This window comes from Oncorhynchus gorbuscha, unplaced genomic scaffold (assembly GCF_021184085.1).
Source record: "Oncorhynchus gorbuscha isolate QuinsamMale2020 ecotype Even-year unplaced genomic scaffold, OgorEven_v1.0 Un_scaffold_1336, whole genome shotgun sequence".
NCBI lineage: Eukaryota > Metazoa > Chordata > Actinopteri > Salmoniformes > Salmonidae > Oncorhynchus > Oncorhynchus gorbuscha.
In genome coordinates, this window is record NW_025746142.1 from 1 (window position 1) to 17,135 (window position 17,135).

Consider the following 17,135-nt stretch of genomic DNA (forward strand, 5'->3'; position numbering starts at 1 on the left):
GTCAGAGGAAGTCCATCCACTAGGCCAGATGTCTGCCTGATAGCCAGTCTGACTGTCGGTCTGTCTGTATCCTCATTTCTTGCTGGGAGTAACAGTCCACGACACTGACGGCTAAATGTCGGTCTGTCGTCTGGCGCCCGTTTCTACCAGCTGGGAGTGGTCTTCACCTGTCTGTCCATGATATCACACGATGCAGGAAGGCCACACATCAACATGACATTTGACCAAAGCTGCTGTCTGTCTGTCTGTCTGTCTGTCTGTCTGTCTGTCTGTCTGTCTGTCTGTCTGTCTGTCTGTCTGTCTGTCTGTCTGTCTGTCTGTCTGTCTGTCTGTCTGTATCACCGCTGCATATAAACATAGCACTTAACACCAGGACTATCTCTCTGGCTCCGTCCCCGGTACAGTACCGACGTCAAGACAGTTATCTGGCAAACAGACGACGCGTAACGAACACGACCGATTCGAGACCACCAATGACACATTGCTCGTCCGGGGAATCGTGCAACCGTTACCGGGTAATATCGGCAGTGGCCCGTCATGCACTGGTATAATAAAAGTCCAGTAGTAAATACGGTGAAACTATTTAATGTTAAGTGTACATCCTGACCGTCGCCATATTAAAATCCGCTGGTAGTTACCACGTGACCAGCTCACATAAGGAAGTAGCTGTCTGTCCTAAAAGTACAAACCTGTTTACACACATTCAGTTATGATTTAAGATTGTGAATCACAATTTCAATCTTGAAAATAGATACTCTTCACGTAGTATTTTGGCGTAAAATTAAAGGACATCAACAAAAGTATTATTCATACGAACAGGAAGGGTTTTTTACGACAGTTGTTTTACGACATCATCGATTTACGACTGCTGTCGTTAACAAGCGCGGAATTTGTAAAATCAATAACATCACATTTATCTGCCCTTTTTACCAACCTTTCAGTTGGCAAAATGGTTTAAAACGATTTATTTATTAGCACGCTATTGGGTCCACGCTAATGCACGTTACATTGTAAATTGTGTTTAAGTGATCAGGAAAATTGTTGGTTAAAGTTTGACATGGAACTTGGTTTCAGGGTTGAAGTTTGACATGATTTCCTACTCCCATCAAGCCAACTGACCCTGTGAGATCTGGACAGTTTTATGTTGTGTCAATCAGTCAAAATAACAGTTTGTAACAACGCTTCAGGAGTTATATTGACTAATATTAGCTGGGCACGACGTGTGTAACGTTATGACAAGTGTAGCTCCCAACGCGCCCTGGCTAGGCTGGCTAATGCTGATACATCATCTGACTCGGGCTCTGTTCACAACCGGACGACCGTTAACGTTACGGCTCCAGGTCCACAGGGGGTTGAGCGTCACCGACAGAAGAGGACAGACTCCCCGGGAGACATGATCCGGAGGACTCAGATCAAAACGGGTTCTCTGTGTGGCGGAGAAGAATGACGCGGCCAAAGGCATCGCGGAGATCATGTCTGGCGGCAGAGCGAGGAGGGTGGGTCTGTGTGTGTGTTGTGGGTCTGTGTGTGTGTCTGGGTCTGTGTGTGTGTGGGTCTGTGTGTGTGTTTGGGTCTGTGTGTGTCTGGGTCTGTGTGTGTGTTTGGGTCTGTGTGTGTTTTGGAGGGTGGGTCTGTGTGTGTCTGGGTCTGTGTGTGTGTTTGGGTCTGTGTGTGTTTGGGTCTGTGTGTGTTTTGGGTCTGTGGATCAGTGTGTGTCTGGGTCTGTGTGTGTGTCTGGGTCTGTGTGTGTGTCTGGGTCTGTGTGTGTCTGGGTCTGGGTCTGTGTGTCTGGGTCTGTGTGTGTTGGGTGGGTCTGTGTGTGTGTCTGGGTCTGTGTGTGTTGGAGGGTGGGTTGTGTGTGTCTGGGTCTGTGTGTGTGTTGGAGGGTGGGTCTGTGTGTGTGTTGGAGGGTGGGTCTGTGTGTGTTGGAGGTGGGTCTGGCTGAGGTGTGTGTATGTTTGGGTCTGTGTGTGTGTTGGAGGGTGGGTCTGTGTGTGTGTCTGGGTCTTAGGTGTGTGGAGAGAAATGTTTTTTATCCAGTACATGGGACGGTGTCTGTTTATCTCAGCTTCCAGCTGTCTTCCCATGACATAATGTCTCACATCAACAGGTGTGATTGTCTCTGTTTATTGTCTCTGGCTGTCTGTCTATAATAAACTGTCTGTGTTTCAGAGGGAGGGGCTGTCTGTCTATAATAAACTGTCTGTGTTCCAGAGGGAGGAGCTGTCCGTCTATAATAAACTGTCTGTGTTTCAGAGTGAGGGGCTGTCCGTCTATAATAAACTCTATGAGTATGAATACAACCTGTTTGGAAGGGTAAGTAGCAGCATTCAACACTACTCCTGCTCTATCCCAGGTGTGTTTGATCACTAAGGTGGTGGCTCATTTGTGTGTGTGTGTGTGTTGTGTGTGTGTGTGTGTGTGTGTGTGTGTGTGTGTGTGTGTGTGTGTGTGTGTGTGTGTGTGTGTGTGTGTGTGTGTGTGTGTGTGTGTGTGTGTGTGTGTGTGTCTACAGAATGTCACGGTGTGTATGACCTCAGTGTCAGGTCATCTGTTGGGTCTGGAGTTCAAGGCTCAGTTCCAGAAATGGTGAGATTTACGACTTCTGTCATCACGACACCTCCTATAGTGCTCTCTCTCTCTGTGTGTAACTGTGTGTGTGTGTGTGTCCCCAGGCACAGCTGTAATCCTGTCCTTGCTGTTTGATGCTGAGGTGAGAAGCATTGTCCTGAGAACTTTGTTCAGATCAAGGTAGTCTAGTTGAACATACTGTTACTGTCTCTAACTGTTACTGTCTTCTGTCTCTAACTGTTACTGTCTTCTGTCTCTAACTGTTACTGTCTCTGTTACTGTCTCTAACTGTTACTGTCTTCTGTCTAACTGTTACTGTCTCTAACTGTTACCGTCTTCTGTCTCTTCTGTCTCTAACTGTTACTGATATTTCTGTCTCTAACTGTTACTGTCTTCTGTCTCTAACTGTTCTTTTCTGTCTCTAACTGTTACTGTCTTCTGTCTCTACTTGTTACTGTTTCTGTCTCTAACTGTTACTGTCTCTAACTTTGTCTTCTGTCTTACTGTCTCAACTGTTACTGTTACTGTCTTGCTGTCTCTAACTGTTACTGTCTTCTGTCTCTAACTGTTACTGTCTCTCTGTCTCTAACTGTTACTGTCTTCTGTCTCTAACTGTTACTGTCTCTAGCTGTTACTGTCTCTGTCTCTAACTGTTACTGTCTCTAACTGTTTGCCTGTTCTGTCTCTAACTGTTACTGTCTCTAACTGTTACTGTCTTCTCTGTCTCTAACTGCTTGTACTACAACTGTTACTGTCTCTAACTGTTACTGTCTCTAACTGCTACTTGTCTCTAAATGTTACTGTCTTCTGTTCTCTAACTGCTTACTGTCTCTAACTGTTACTGTCTTCTCTGTCTCTAACTGTTACTGTCTCTAACTGTTACTGTCTCTAACTGTTAATTGTCTTCTGTCTCTAATTGTTACTGTCTCTAACTGTTACTGTCTTCTGTCTCTAACTGTTACTCTAACTGTTACTGTCTCCTAACTGTTACTGTTTCTGTCTCTAACTGTTACTGTCTCTAACTGTTACTGTCTTCTGTCTCTAACTGTTACTGTCTCTAACTGTTACTGTCTTCTGTCTCTAACTGTTACTGTTACTGTCTCTAACTGTCTCTAACTGTTACTGTTACTGTCTTCTGTCTCTAACTGTTACTGTCTCTAACTGTTACTGTCTCTAACTGTTACTGTCTTAATGTCTTCTGTCTCTAATTAATACTGTCTCTACTAAGCCATCTTCTGTCCCTAACTGTTACTGTCTTCTGTCTCTCTAACTGTTACTGTCTCTAACTGTTACTGTCTCTAACTGTTACTGTCTCTAACTGTTACTGTCTCTAACTGTTACTGTCTTACTGTCTCTACTGTCTCTAACTGTTACTGTCTCTAACTGTTACTGTCTTGTCTCTAACTGTTACTGTCTCTAACTGTTACTGTCTCTAACTGTTCTTCCCTTAACTGTTTCTGTCTCTAACTGTTACTGTCTCTAACTGTTACTGTCTCTAACTGTTACTGTCTTCTGTCTCTAACTGTTACTGTCTCTAACTGTTACTGTCTCTAACTGTTACTGTCTTCTGTCTCTAACTGTTACTGTCTCTAACTGTGTCTCAACTGTTACTGTCGTTTCTGTCTCTAACTGTTGTTACTGTCTCTAACTGTTACTGTCTTCTGTCTCTAACTGTTACTGTCTCTCTAACTGTTACTGTCTCTAACTGTTACTGTCTCTAACTGTTACTGTCTGTCTCTGTTCTCTAACTGTTACTGTCTTCTGTCTCTAACTGTTACTGTCTTCTGTCTCTAACTGTTACTGTCTCTAACTGTCTACTGTCTCTAACTGTCTACTGTCTCTAACTGTCTTCTGTCTCTAACTGTCTACTGTCTCTAACTGTTACTGCAACTGTCTGTTCTGTCTCTAACTGTCTCTAACTGTCTTGTTACTGTCTCTAACTGTTACTATCTCTAACTGTTACTGTCTTCTTGTCTCTAACTGTTACTGTCTCTAACTGTTACTGTCTCTAACTGTTACTGTCTTCTGTCTCTAACTGTTACTGTCTTCTGTCTCTAACTGTTTCTGTCTCTAACTGTTACTGTCTTCTGTCTCTAACTGTTACTGTCTCTAACTGTTACTGTCTCTAACTGTTACTGTCTTCTGTCTCTAACTGTTACTGTCTTCTGTCTCTAACTGTTACTGTCTCTAACTGTTACTGTCTTCTGTCTCTAACTGTTACTGTGGTTCTGACACTTCCTTTGATTGGACTCATTGTTGTTCAATGCTGCAATCATGAAATCATGCACTGACATAGAAAGAGTTTGAGAGTTTCTGAAAGACAGAAAGAGTTTCTGAAAGACAGAAAGAGTTTGAGAGTTTCTAGGAAAGACATAGAAGAGTTAGAAAAGAGTTTGACATGAAAGAGTTTCTGAAAGACAAGAAAGAGAAAGAGTTTCTGAAAGACATAGAAAGAGTTTCTGAAAGAGTTTCTGAAAGAGTTTCTGATGAGTTTTGCTGAAAGAGTTTCTGAAAGACAGAGAAAGAGTTTGTGAAAGAGTTTCTGAAAGACAGAAAGAGTTTCTGAAAAAGAGTTTCCGAAGAGAGAAACGAACTGTCTTCTTCTCAGTCTGATGTGAGTGTGTGTGTGTGTGTGTGTGTCTCTGTGGTTCTCTGTGTCTCCTAGCTGGACCCTAGAGAGAGAGGTGGGTCAGTGCCAGGCGCTTGTCATCTGGACAGATTGTGACAGAGAGGGAGAGAACATCGGTTTCTGAAGAGTTTTTGAGGTGATAGACGTCTGCAAAGCAGGTACACACACACACACACACACACACACACACACACACACACACACACACACACACACACACACACACACACACACACACACACACACACACACACACACACACACACACACACACACACACACACACACACACACACACACACACACACACACACACACACACACACACACACACACTTGTGCACCTCTGACTGGATAATGTGTGTTGTGATAGCAGTTGTCTCCTCTGTCTCTCTCTCTGGTGTCTCTCTGTCTCTGTCTCTCTCTCTCTCTCTCTCTCTCTCTCTCTCTCTCTCTCTCTCTCTCTCTCTCTCTCTCTCTCTCTCTCTCTCTCTCTCTCTCTCTCTCTCTCTCTCTGTCTCTGTCTCTGTCTGTCTCTGTCTCTGTGTGTGTGTGTTCCAGTCAAGCCCGGTGTGCAGGTGTTCCGTGCTCGGTTCTCTGAGATCACTCCCAACTCTATCAGGAGAGCATGTGACACATTAACGGGAACCAGACGGCAACGTGGTGATGCTGTGGACGTTCGTCAGAGCTGGACCTCCGGATAGGTACTACACACACTACACACACACTACATACACACTATATACTACACACTACACACACTACACACACTACACACTACACACTATACACACTATACACACACTATACACACTATATACTACACACTATACACACTATACACACTACACACACATGCATATATACACACACACTACACACACTACACACACTACACACTATACACTACACAATTTAATAATAATAATTAGTATACACAACACACACACTATACACACTACACACACACTATACACACTACACACACACTACAATAATACATTACTACACACTATACACTATACACTACACACTACACACTATTAATACACACTACACACACACTACACACACTATACACACTACACAATATACACATCACACACACTATACACACTACAATACATTGCAATAACATTACACACTATACACTATACACTACACACTATACACACTACACACACACTACACACACACTATACAATAATAATTAATAATAATAATACACACTATATAATAATTATACACACTATACACACTACACACACTATACACACAATAATACACTCACACACACTACACACTCACACACACACTACACACACCACACACTACACACACTACACACTATACACTACACACACTATACACTATATACTATACACTACACACACTACACACTACACACTACACACTATACACTATATACTATACACTACACACACTACACACTACACACTACACTACACACACTATAAACTATTATATACATACACTACACACACTATACACACTACACACACTACACACACTACACACTACAATAATAATTACACACACTATACACTACACACACTACACAACTACACACACTACACACACTATACACTATACACTACACACTATACACTATATACTATACACTACACACACTATACACTATATACTATACACCTACACACACTATACACACTACACACTACACACTACACACTACACACTACTATACACTATACACTATTTACACACACACTATAAACTATATACTATACACTACACACACACTATACACACTACACACACTACTCATAATAATAATTACACACACTACACAACTACAATAATACACTATACACTACACACACTACACACACTACACACACTACACACACTATACACTATACACTACACACACTATACACTATATACTATACACTACACACACTATACACACTATACACACTACACACACTACACACACTACAATAATACACTATACACTACACTACACACACTATATACTATACACTATACATAATTATACACATTACACACACTACAATAATAATTAAGCACAATAATAATTACACACACTACAATAATAATTATACACTATACACTACACACACTATACACTATATACTATACACTACACACACTACACACTACACACACTACACACACTACACACACTACACACTATACACTACACACTATACACACTATACACAATACACACTATACACACTATACACTATACACACTATACACACTACACACATACACACACTACACACACTACACACTATACACTACACACACTATACAATAACTATATACTATACACACTACACACTATACACACTATACACTACACACACTACACACACTATACACTATACACTACACACACTATACACTATATACTATACACTACACACTATACACACTATAGACTATACACTACACACACTATACACACTACACACACTAATAATAATAATACACTATACACTACACACTACACACTATACACTATATACTATACACTATACACACTATACACACACTACTACACACTACACACACTGCGCACACTATACACACTATAATACTATACACTACACACACTACACACTATACACACTATACACTACACACACTATACACACTATATACTATACACTATTAACACTATACACTATATACTATACACTACACACTATATTAATTATATACTATACACTACACACTACACACACTACACACACTATACACTATACACCACACACACTATACACTATATACTATACACTACACACACTATTACACTATACACACACTATAGACTATACACTACACACACTATATTAATACTCACACACACTACACACTATACACTATACACTACACACTACACACTATACACTACACACTATATACTACACACTATACAATACAACACTACACATTATACACACTATACACACTATACACACTATACAATACACCACAATAATTAAATAATAATTATACTATACACACTACACACTATACACACTATACAATAATAATACACACTATATACACACTACAATAATAATAATTACACAAGCACACACTATACACACTACACACACACTATACAATAATTAACAATTATACACTATACACACTACACACTATACACTACACACTACACACACTATACACACTACACACACTATACACACTACACACACACTACACACACTATACACACTACACACACTATACACACTACACACACTATACACTACACACACTATACACACTACACACACTATACACACACTACACACACTACACACACTATACACACTACACACACTACACACTATACACACTACACACACTACACACACTATACACACTACACACTACACACACTACACACTATACACACTATACACACACACTACACACTATATACACACTACACACACACTACACACACTATACACACTACACACACACTACACACACTATACACACTACACACACTATACACACTACACACTATACACTACACACTACACACTACACACTACACACTACACACACTATACACACTACACACACACTACACACACTATACACACTACAATAATATACACACTATACACACTACACACACATAATTACACACTACACACACTACACACACTACACACTATAATTATACTCTACACACACTATACACTATATACTATACACTACACACACTACACATAACTATACACATTATACACTACACACACTATACACTATATACTATACACACTACACACACTATACACTATACACTACACACACTATACACTATATACTATACACTACACATAATTATTAGCACACTACACACACTACACACACTATACACTACACACACTACACATACTACACACACTATACACTATACACTACACACACTACACACACTATACACTATACACTACACACACTACAATAATAATTACACTATACACTATACACTATACACTACACACACTATACACACTACACACTATACACACTATATACTATACACTACACACACTACACACACTACACACACTACACACACTATACACTATACACACTATACACTACACACACTATACACTACACACTATATACTATACACTACACACACTAAACACACTATACACTACACACACTATACACTACACACACTATACACTACACACACTATACACTACACACTATATACTATACACTACACACACACTGTACACACTACACACACTACACACTATATACTATACACTACACACACACTATAAGCACTACACACACTATACACTACACACTATATACTACACACTACACACACTATACACTACACACACTACACACTACACACTATATACTATACACTACACACACTATACACACTACACACACTATACACTACACACACTATACACTACACACTACACATTACACACTGTACAATACACACTATACACTACACACACTACACACTATATACTATACACTACACACACACTATACACACTACACACACTATACACTACACACACTACACACTACACACACTACACACTACACAGGGAATCAACTAGATGTATTGAACTTAGTAGGGAATCAGCTAGATGTATTGAACTTAGTAGGGAATCAACTAGATGTATTGACGTTAGTAGGGAATCAACTAGATGTATTGACGTTAGTAGGGAATCAACTAGATGTATTGAACTTAGTAGGGAATCAACTAGATGTAGGGAATCAACTAGATGTATTGACCCTAGTAGGGAATCAACTAGATGTAGGGAATCAACTAGATGTATTGAACTTAGTAGGAATCAACTAGATGTAGGGAATCAACTAGATGTATTGAACTTAGTAGGGAATCAACTAGATGTATTGAACTTAGTAGGGAATCAACTAGATGTATTGAACTTGGGAGGGAATCAACTAGATGTAGGAATCAACTAGATGTAGGGAATCAACTAGATGTAGGGAATCAACTAGATGTAGGGAATCAACTAGATGTAGGGAATCAACTAGATGTAGGGAATCAACTAGATGTATTGAACTAGTAGTAGGGAATCAACTAGATGTAGGGAATCAACTAGATGTAGGGAATCAACTAGATGAATCAACTAGATGTAGGGAATTAGATGTAGGGAATCAACTAGATGTAGGGAATCAACTAGATGTAGGGAATCAACTAGATGTAGGGAATCAACTAGATGTAGGGAATCAACTAGATAGGGAATCAACTAGATGTAGGGAATCAACTAGATAGGGAATCAACTAGATGGGAATCAACTAGATGTAGGGAATCAACTAGATGTAGGGAGAATCAACTAGATGTAGGAATCAACTAGATGTAGGGAATCAACTAGATGTAGGGAATCAACTAGATGTAGGGAATCAACTAGATGTAGGGAATCAACTAGATGTAGGGAATCAACTAGATGTAGGGAATCAACTAGATGTAGGGAATCAACTAGATGTAGGGAATCAACTAGATGTAGGGAATCAACTAGATGTAGGGAATCAACTAGATGTAGGGAATCTAGATGTAGGGAATCAACTAGATGTAGGGAATCAACTAGATGTAGGGAATCAACTAGATGTAGGGAATCAACTAGATGTAGGGAATCAACTAGATGTAGGGAATCAACTAGATGTAGGAATCAACTAGATGTAGGGAATCAACTAGATGTAGGAATCAACTAGATGAGGGAATCAACTAGATGTAGGGAATCAACTAGATGTAGGGAATCAACTAGATGTAGGGAATCAACTAGATGTAGTGAATCAACTAGATGGGAGGGAATCAACTAGATGGAGGGAATCAACTAGATGTAGTGAATCAACTAGATGTAGTGAATCAACTAGATGTAGTGAATCAACTAGATGTAGGGAATCAACTAGATGTAGGGAATCAACTAGATGTAGTGAATCAACTAGATGTGGGAGGGAATCAACTAGATGTAGGAAGGGAATCAACTAGATGTAGGAATCAACTAGATGTAGGGAATCAACTAGATGTAGTGAATCAACTAGATGTAGGGAATCAACTAGATGTAGGGAATCAACTAGATGTAGGAATCAACTAGATGTAGTGAATCAACTAGATGTAGTGAACTTGGGAGGGAATCAACTAGATGTAGGGAATCAACTAGATGTAGGGAATCAACTAGATGTAGATGTGAATCAACTAGATGTAGGGAATCAACTAGATGTAGTGAATCAACTAGATGTAGGGAATCAACTAGATGTAGTGAATCAACTAGATGTAGGAATCAACTAGATGTAGGAAATCAACTAGATGTAGTGAATCAACTAGATGTAGGGAATCAACTAGATGTAGGGAATCAACTAGATGTAGGGAATCAACTAGATGTAGGGAATGAACTAGATGTAGGGAATCAACTAGATGTAGGGAATCAACTAGATGTAGGGAATCAACTAGATGTAGGAATCAACTAGATGTAGGAATCAACTAGATGAAATCAACTAGATGGGAATCAACTAGATGTAGGGAATCAACTAGATGTAGTGAATCAACTAGATGTAGGGAATCAACTAGATGTAGGGAATCAACTAGATGTAGGGAATCAACTAGATGTAGGGAATCAACTAGATGTAGGGAATCAACTAGATGTGGGGAATCAACTAGATGTACTTGGAGGAATCAACTAGATGTAGGAATCAACTAGATGAGGGAATCAACTAGATGTAGTGAATCAACTAGATGTAGGGAATCAACTAGATGTACTTAGATGTAGTGAATCAACTAGATGTAGTGAATCAACTAGATGTAGAGGAATCAACTAGATGTAGGGAATCAACTAGATGTAGGGAATCAACTAGATGTAGTGAATCAACTAGATGTAGTGAATCAACTAGATGTAGTGAACTAGGGAGGGAATCAACTAGATGTAGGGAATCAACTAGATGTAGTGAATCAACTAGATGTAGTGAACTTGGGAGGGAATCAACTAGATGTAGGGAATCAACTAGATGTAGGAATCAACTAGATGTAGTGAATCAACTAGATGTAGTGAATCAACTAGATGTAGTGAACTTGGGAATCAACTAGATGTAGGGGAATCAACTAGATGTAGGGAATCAACTAGATGTAGTGAATCAACTAGATGTAGGGAATCAACTAGATGTAGTGAATCAACTAGATGTAGGGAATCAACTAGATGTAGTGAATCAACTAGAAGGGAATCAACTAGATGTAGTGAATCAACTAGATGTAGGGAATCAACTAGAGGGAATCAACTAGATGTAGGGAATCAACTAGATGTAGGGAATCAACTAGATGTAGGAATCAACTAGATGTAGTGAATCAACTAGATGTAGGAATCAACTAGATGTAGGGAATCAACTAGATGTAGGAATCAACTAGATGTAGGGAATCAACTAGATGTAGGGAATCAACTAGATGTAGGGAATCAACTAGATGTAGGGAATCAACTAGATGTAGGGAATCAACTAGATGTAGGGAATGTAGATGTAGGGAATCAACTAGATGTAGGGAATCAACTAGATGTAGGAATCAACTAGATGTAGGGAATCAACTAGATGTAGGGAATCAACTAGATGTAGGAATGTGGGAGGAATCAACTAGATGTAGGAATCAACTAGATGTAGGGAATCAACTAGATGTAGGGAATCAACTAGATGTAGGGAATCAACTAGATGATGTAGGGAATCAACTAGATGTAGGGAATCAACTAGATGTAGGGAATCAACTAGATGTAGGGAATCAACTAGATGTAGGGAATCAACTAGATGTAGGGAATCAACTAGATGTAGGGAATCAAACTAGATGTAGGGAATCAACTAGATGTAGGGAATCAACTAGATGTAGGGAATCAACTAGATGTAGGGAATCAACTAGATGTAGGGAATCAACTAGATGTAGGGAATCAACTAGATGTAGTGAATCAACTAGGGAGGGAATCAACTAGATGTAGGAATCAACTAGATTTGGGAATCAACTAGATGTAGTGAATCAACTAGATGTAGTGAATCAACTAGATGTACTTGGGAATCAACTAGATGTAGGGAATCAACTAGATGTAGTGAATCAACTAGATGAATCAACTAGATGTGAATCAACTAGATGTAGTGAACTTGGGAGGGAATCAACTAGATGTAGGGAATCAACTAGATGTAGGGAATCAACTAGATGTAGTGAACTTGGGAGGGAATCAACTAGATGTAGGGAATCAACTAGATGTAGGGAATCAACTAGATGTAGTGAATCAACTAGATGTAGTGAATCAACTAGATGTAGTGAATCAACTAGATGTAGTGAACTTGGGAGGGAATCAACTAGATGTAGGGAATCAACTAGATGTAGGGAATCAACTAGATGTAGGGAATCAACTAGATGTAGGGAATCAACTAGATGTAGTGAATCAACTAGATGTAGGGAATCAACTAGATGTAGTGAATCAACTAGATGTAGGGAATCAACTAGATGTAGTGAACTTGGGAGGAATCAACTAGATGTAGGGGGAATCAACTAGATGTAGGGAATCAACTAGATGTAGGAATCAACTAGATGTAGGGAATCAACTAGATGTAGGGAATCAACTAGATGTAGGAATCAACTAGATGTAGGAATCAACTAGATGTAGGGAATCAACTAGATGAGGGAATCAACTAGATGTAGGAATCAACTAGATGTAGGGAATCAACTAGATGTAGGGAATCAACTAGATGTAGGGAATCAACTAGATGTAGGGAATCAACTAGATGTAGTGAATCAACTAGGATGTAGGAATCAACTAGATGTAGTGAATCAACTAGATGTAGGGAATCAACTAGATGTAGGGAATCAACTAGATGTAGGGAATCAACTAGATGTAGGGAATCAACTAGATGTAGGGAATCAACTAGATGTAGGGAATCAACTAGATGTAGGGAATCAACTAGATGTAGGGAATCAACTAGATGTAGGGAATCAACTAGATGGTAGGGAATCAACTAGATGTAGGGAATCAACTAGATGTAGGGAATCAACTAGATGTAGGGAATCAACTAGATGTAGGGAATCAACTAGATGTAGGGAACTTGGGAGGGAATCAAGTGAATCATAATACATGAACAGAATTCATCAGTGATTTCAGCGTCCTCCACTATGATGGGTATTTCAGCTTTCTGAAACAGGTGTGTGTGTGTGTGTGTGTGTGTGTGTGTGTGTGTGTGTGTGTGGGTGTGTGTGTGCGTGCGTTAGTTAGTTAGTTAGTTAGTTAGTTAGTTAGTTAGTTAGTTAGTTAGTTAGTTAGTTAGTTAGACAACCTGGTGAAGGCACACTTCTTGTAGCCGTTAGCAACATGATGCTAACCTTCTTCCGATAGAGTTAAATGGGAACTACACAGTAGTCTATGGCTACATGATGCTAATGCTAACTCTGATAGAATTAAATGGGAACTACAGGTAGTCTATGCTACATGATGCTAAAATGCTATCCGATAGAGTTAAATGGGAACTACACAGTAGTCTATGGCTACATGATGCTAATGCTATCTCCGATAGAGTTAAATGGGAACTACACAGTAGTCTATGGCTACATGATGCTAATGCTATCTCCGATAGAGTTAAATGGGAACTACACAGTAGTCTATGGCTCTGGATAAGAGCGTCTGCTAAATGACTTAAATGTAAATGTAATGTAAATACATGGCAGAATAACGTCTTTTGTTATTTGCATCAATTTTGCAACTCTGCAATCACATTATTGCTACAGAAACGTGGCTAACCAAACAGAAACGTGGCTAACCAAACAGAAACGTGGCTAACAGAAACGTGGCTAACAGAAACGTGGCTAACCAAACAGAAACGTGGCTAACCAAACAGAAACGTGGCTAACCAAACAGAAACGTGGCTAACCAAACAGAAACGTGGCTAACCAAACAGAACGTGGCTAACAGAAACGTGGCTAACCTAACAGAAACGTGGCTAACCTAACAGAAACGTGGCTAACCTAACAGAAACGTGGCTAACCTAACAGAAACGTTGCTAACCAAACAGAAACGTGGATAACAGAAACGTGGCTAACCAAACAGAAACGTGGCTAACAGAAACGTGGCTAACCTAACAGAAACGTGGCTAACCTAACAGAAACGTGGCTAACCTAACAGAAACGTGGCTAACCAAACAGAAACGTGGCTAACCAAACAGAAACGTGGCTAACAGAAGCGTGGCTAACCTAACAGAAGCGTGGCTAACCTAACAGAAGCGTGGCTAACCTAACAGAAGCGTGGCTAACCTAACAGAAACGTGGCTAACAGAAACGTATAACAGAAACAGAAACGGCTAACAGAAACGTGGCTAACAGAAACGTGGCTAACAGAACGCCAATAGAAAGCTAACAGAAACGTTGTTAACAGAAACGTTGCTAACATAACAGAAACTGATTAAACAGTCATCACAACAGCTATATACTGATTAAACAGTCAGTTCACACAGCTATATACTGATTAAACAGTCAGTTCACACACAGCTATATACTGATTAAACAGTCAGTTCACACAGCTATATACTGATTAAACAGTCAGTTCACACACAGCTATATACTGATTAAACAGTCAGTTCACACACAGTTATATACTGATTAAACAGTCAGTTCACACAGCTATATACTGATTAAACAGTCAGTTCACACAGCTATATACTGATTAAACAGTCAGTTCACACACAGCTATATATTGATTAAACAGTCAGTTCACACAGCTATATACTGATTAAACAGTCAGTTCAGACACAGCTATATACTGATTAAACAGTCAGTTCACACAGCTATATACTGATTAAACAGTCAGTTCACACACAGCTATATACTGATTAAACAGTCAGTTCTGATTAAGACACAGCTATATACTGATTAAACAGTCAGTTCACACACAGCTATATACTGATTAAACAGTCAGTTCACACAGCTATATACTGATTAAACAGTCAGTTCACACAGCTATATACTGATTAAACAGTCAGTTCACACAGCTATATACTGATTAAAACAGTCAGTTCACACAGCTATATACTGATTAAACAGTCAGTTCACACACAGCTATATACTGATTAAACAGTCAGTTCACACAGCTATATACTGATTAAACAGTCAGTTCACACAGCTATATACTGATTAAACAGTCAGTTCACACAGCTATATACTGATTAAACAGTCAGTTCACACAGCTATATACTGATTAAACAGTCAGTTCACACACAGCTATATACTGATTAAACAGTCAGTTCACACAGCTATATACTGATTAAACAGTCAGTTCACACACAGCTATATACTGATTAAACAGTCAGTTCACACACAGCTATATACTGATTAAACAGTCAGTTCACACAGCTATATACTGATTAAACAGTCAGTTCACACAGCTATATACTGATTAAACAGTCAGTTCACACAGCTATATACTGATTAAACAGTCAGTTCACACAGCTATATACTGATTAAACAGTCAGTTCACACACAGCTATATATTGATTAAACAGTCAGTTCACACAGCTATATACTGATTAAACAGTCAGTTCAGACACAGCTATATACTGATTAAACAGTCAGTTCACACAGCTATATACTGATTAAACAGTCAGTTCACACACAGCTATATACTGATTAAACAGTATTAAACAGTCAGTTCACACAGCTATATACTGATTAAACAGTCAGTTCACACAGCTATATACTGATTAAACAGTCAGTTCACACAGCTATATACTGATTAAACAGTCAGTTCACACAGCTATATACTGATTAAACAGTCAGTTCACAGGTTGCTAGGCTCACGAGGAGAGGAAGTCGACAACTCTTGAGTTGTGAACTTTCACCTTTCCTTCATTAAACTGATAACACAAG

The 17,135-nt window shown here is 39.2% G+C and overlaps 1 pseudogene; it reads left to right on the top strand.

Moving 5' to 3' along the window:
* The first annotated feature begins 1,411 nt into the window (after positions 1–1,411).
* LOC124022327 overlaps positions 1,412–17,135 on the top strand; it is a 36,498-nt pseudogene continuing 20,774 nt past the window's right edge.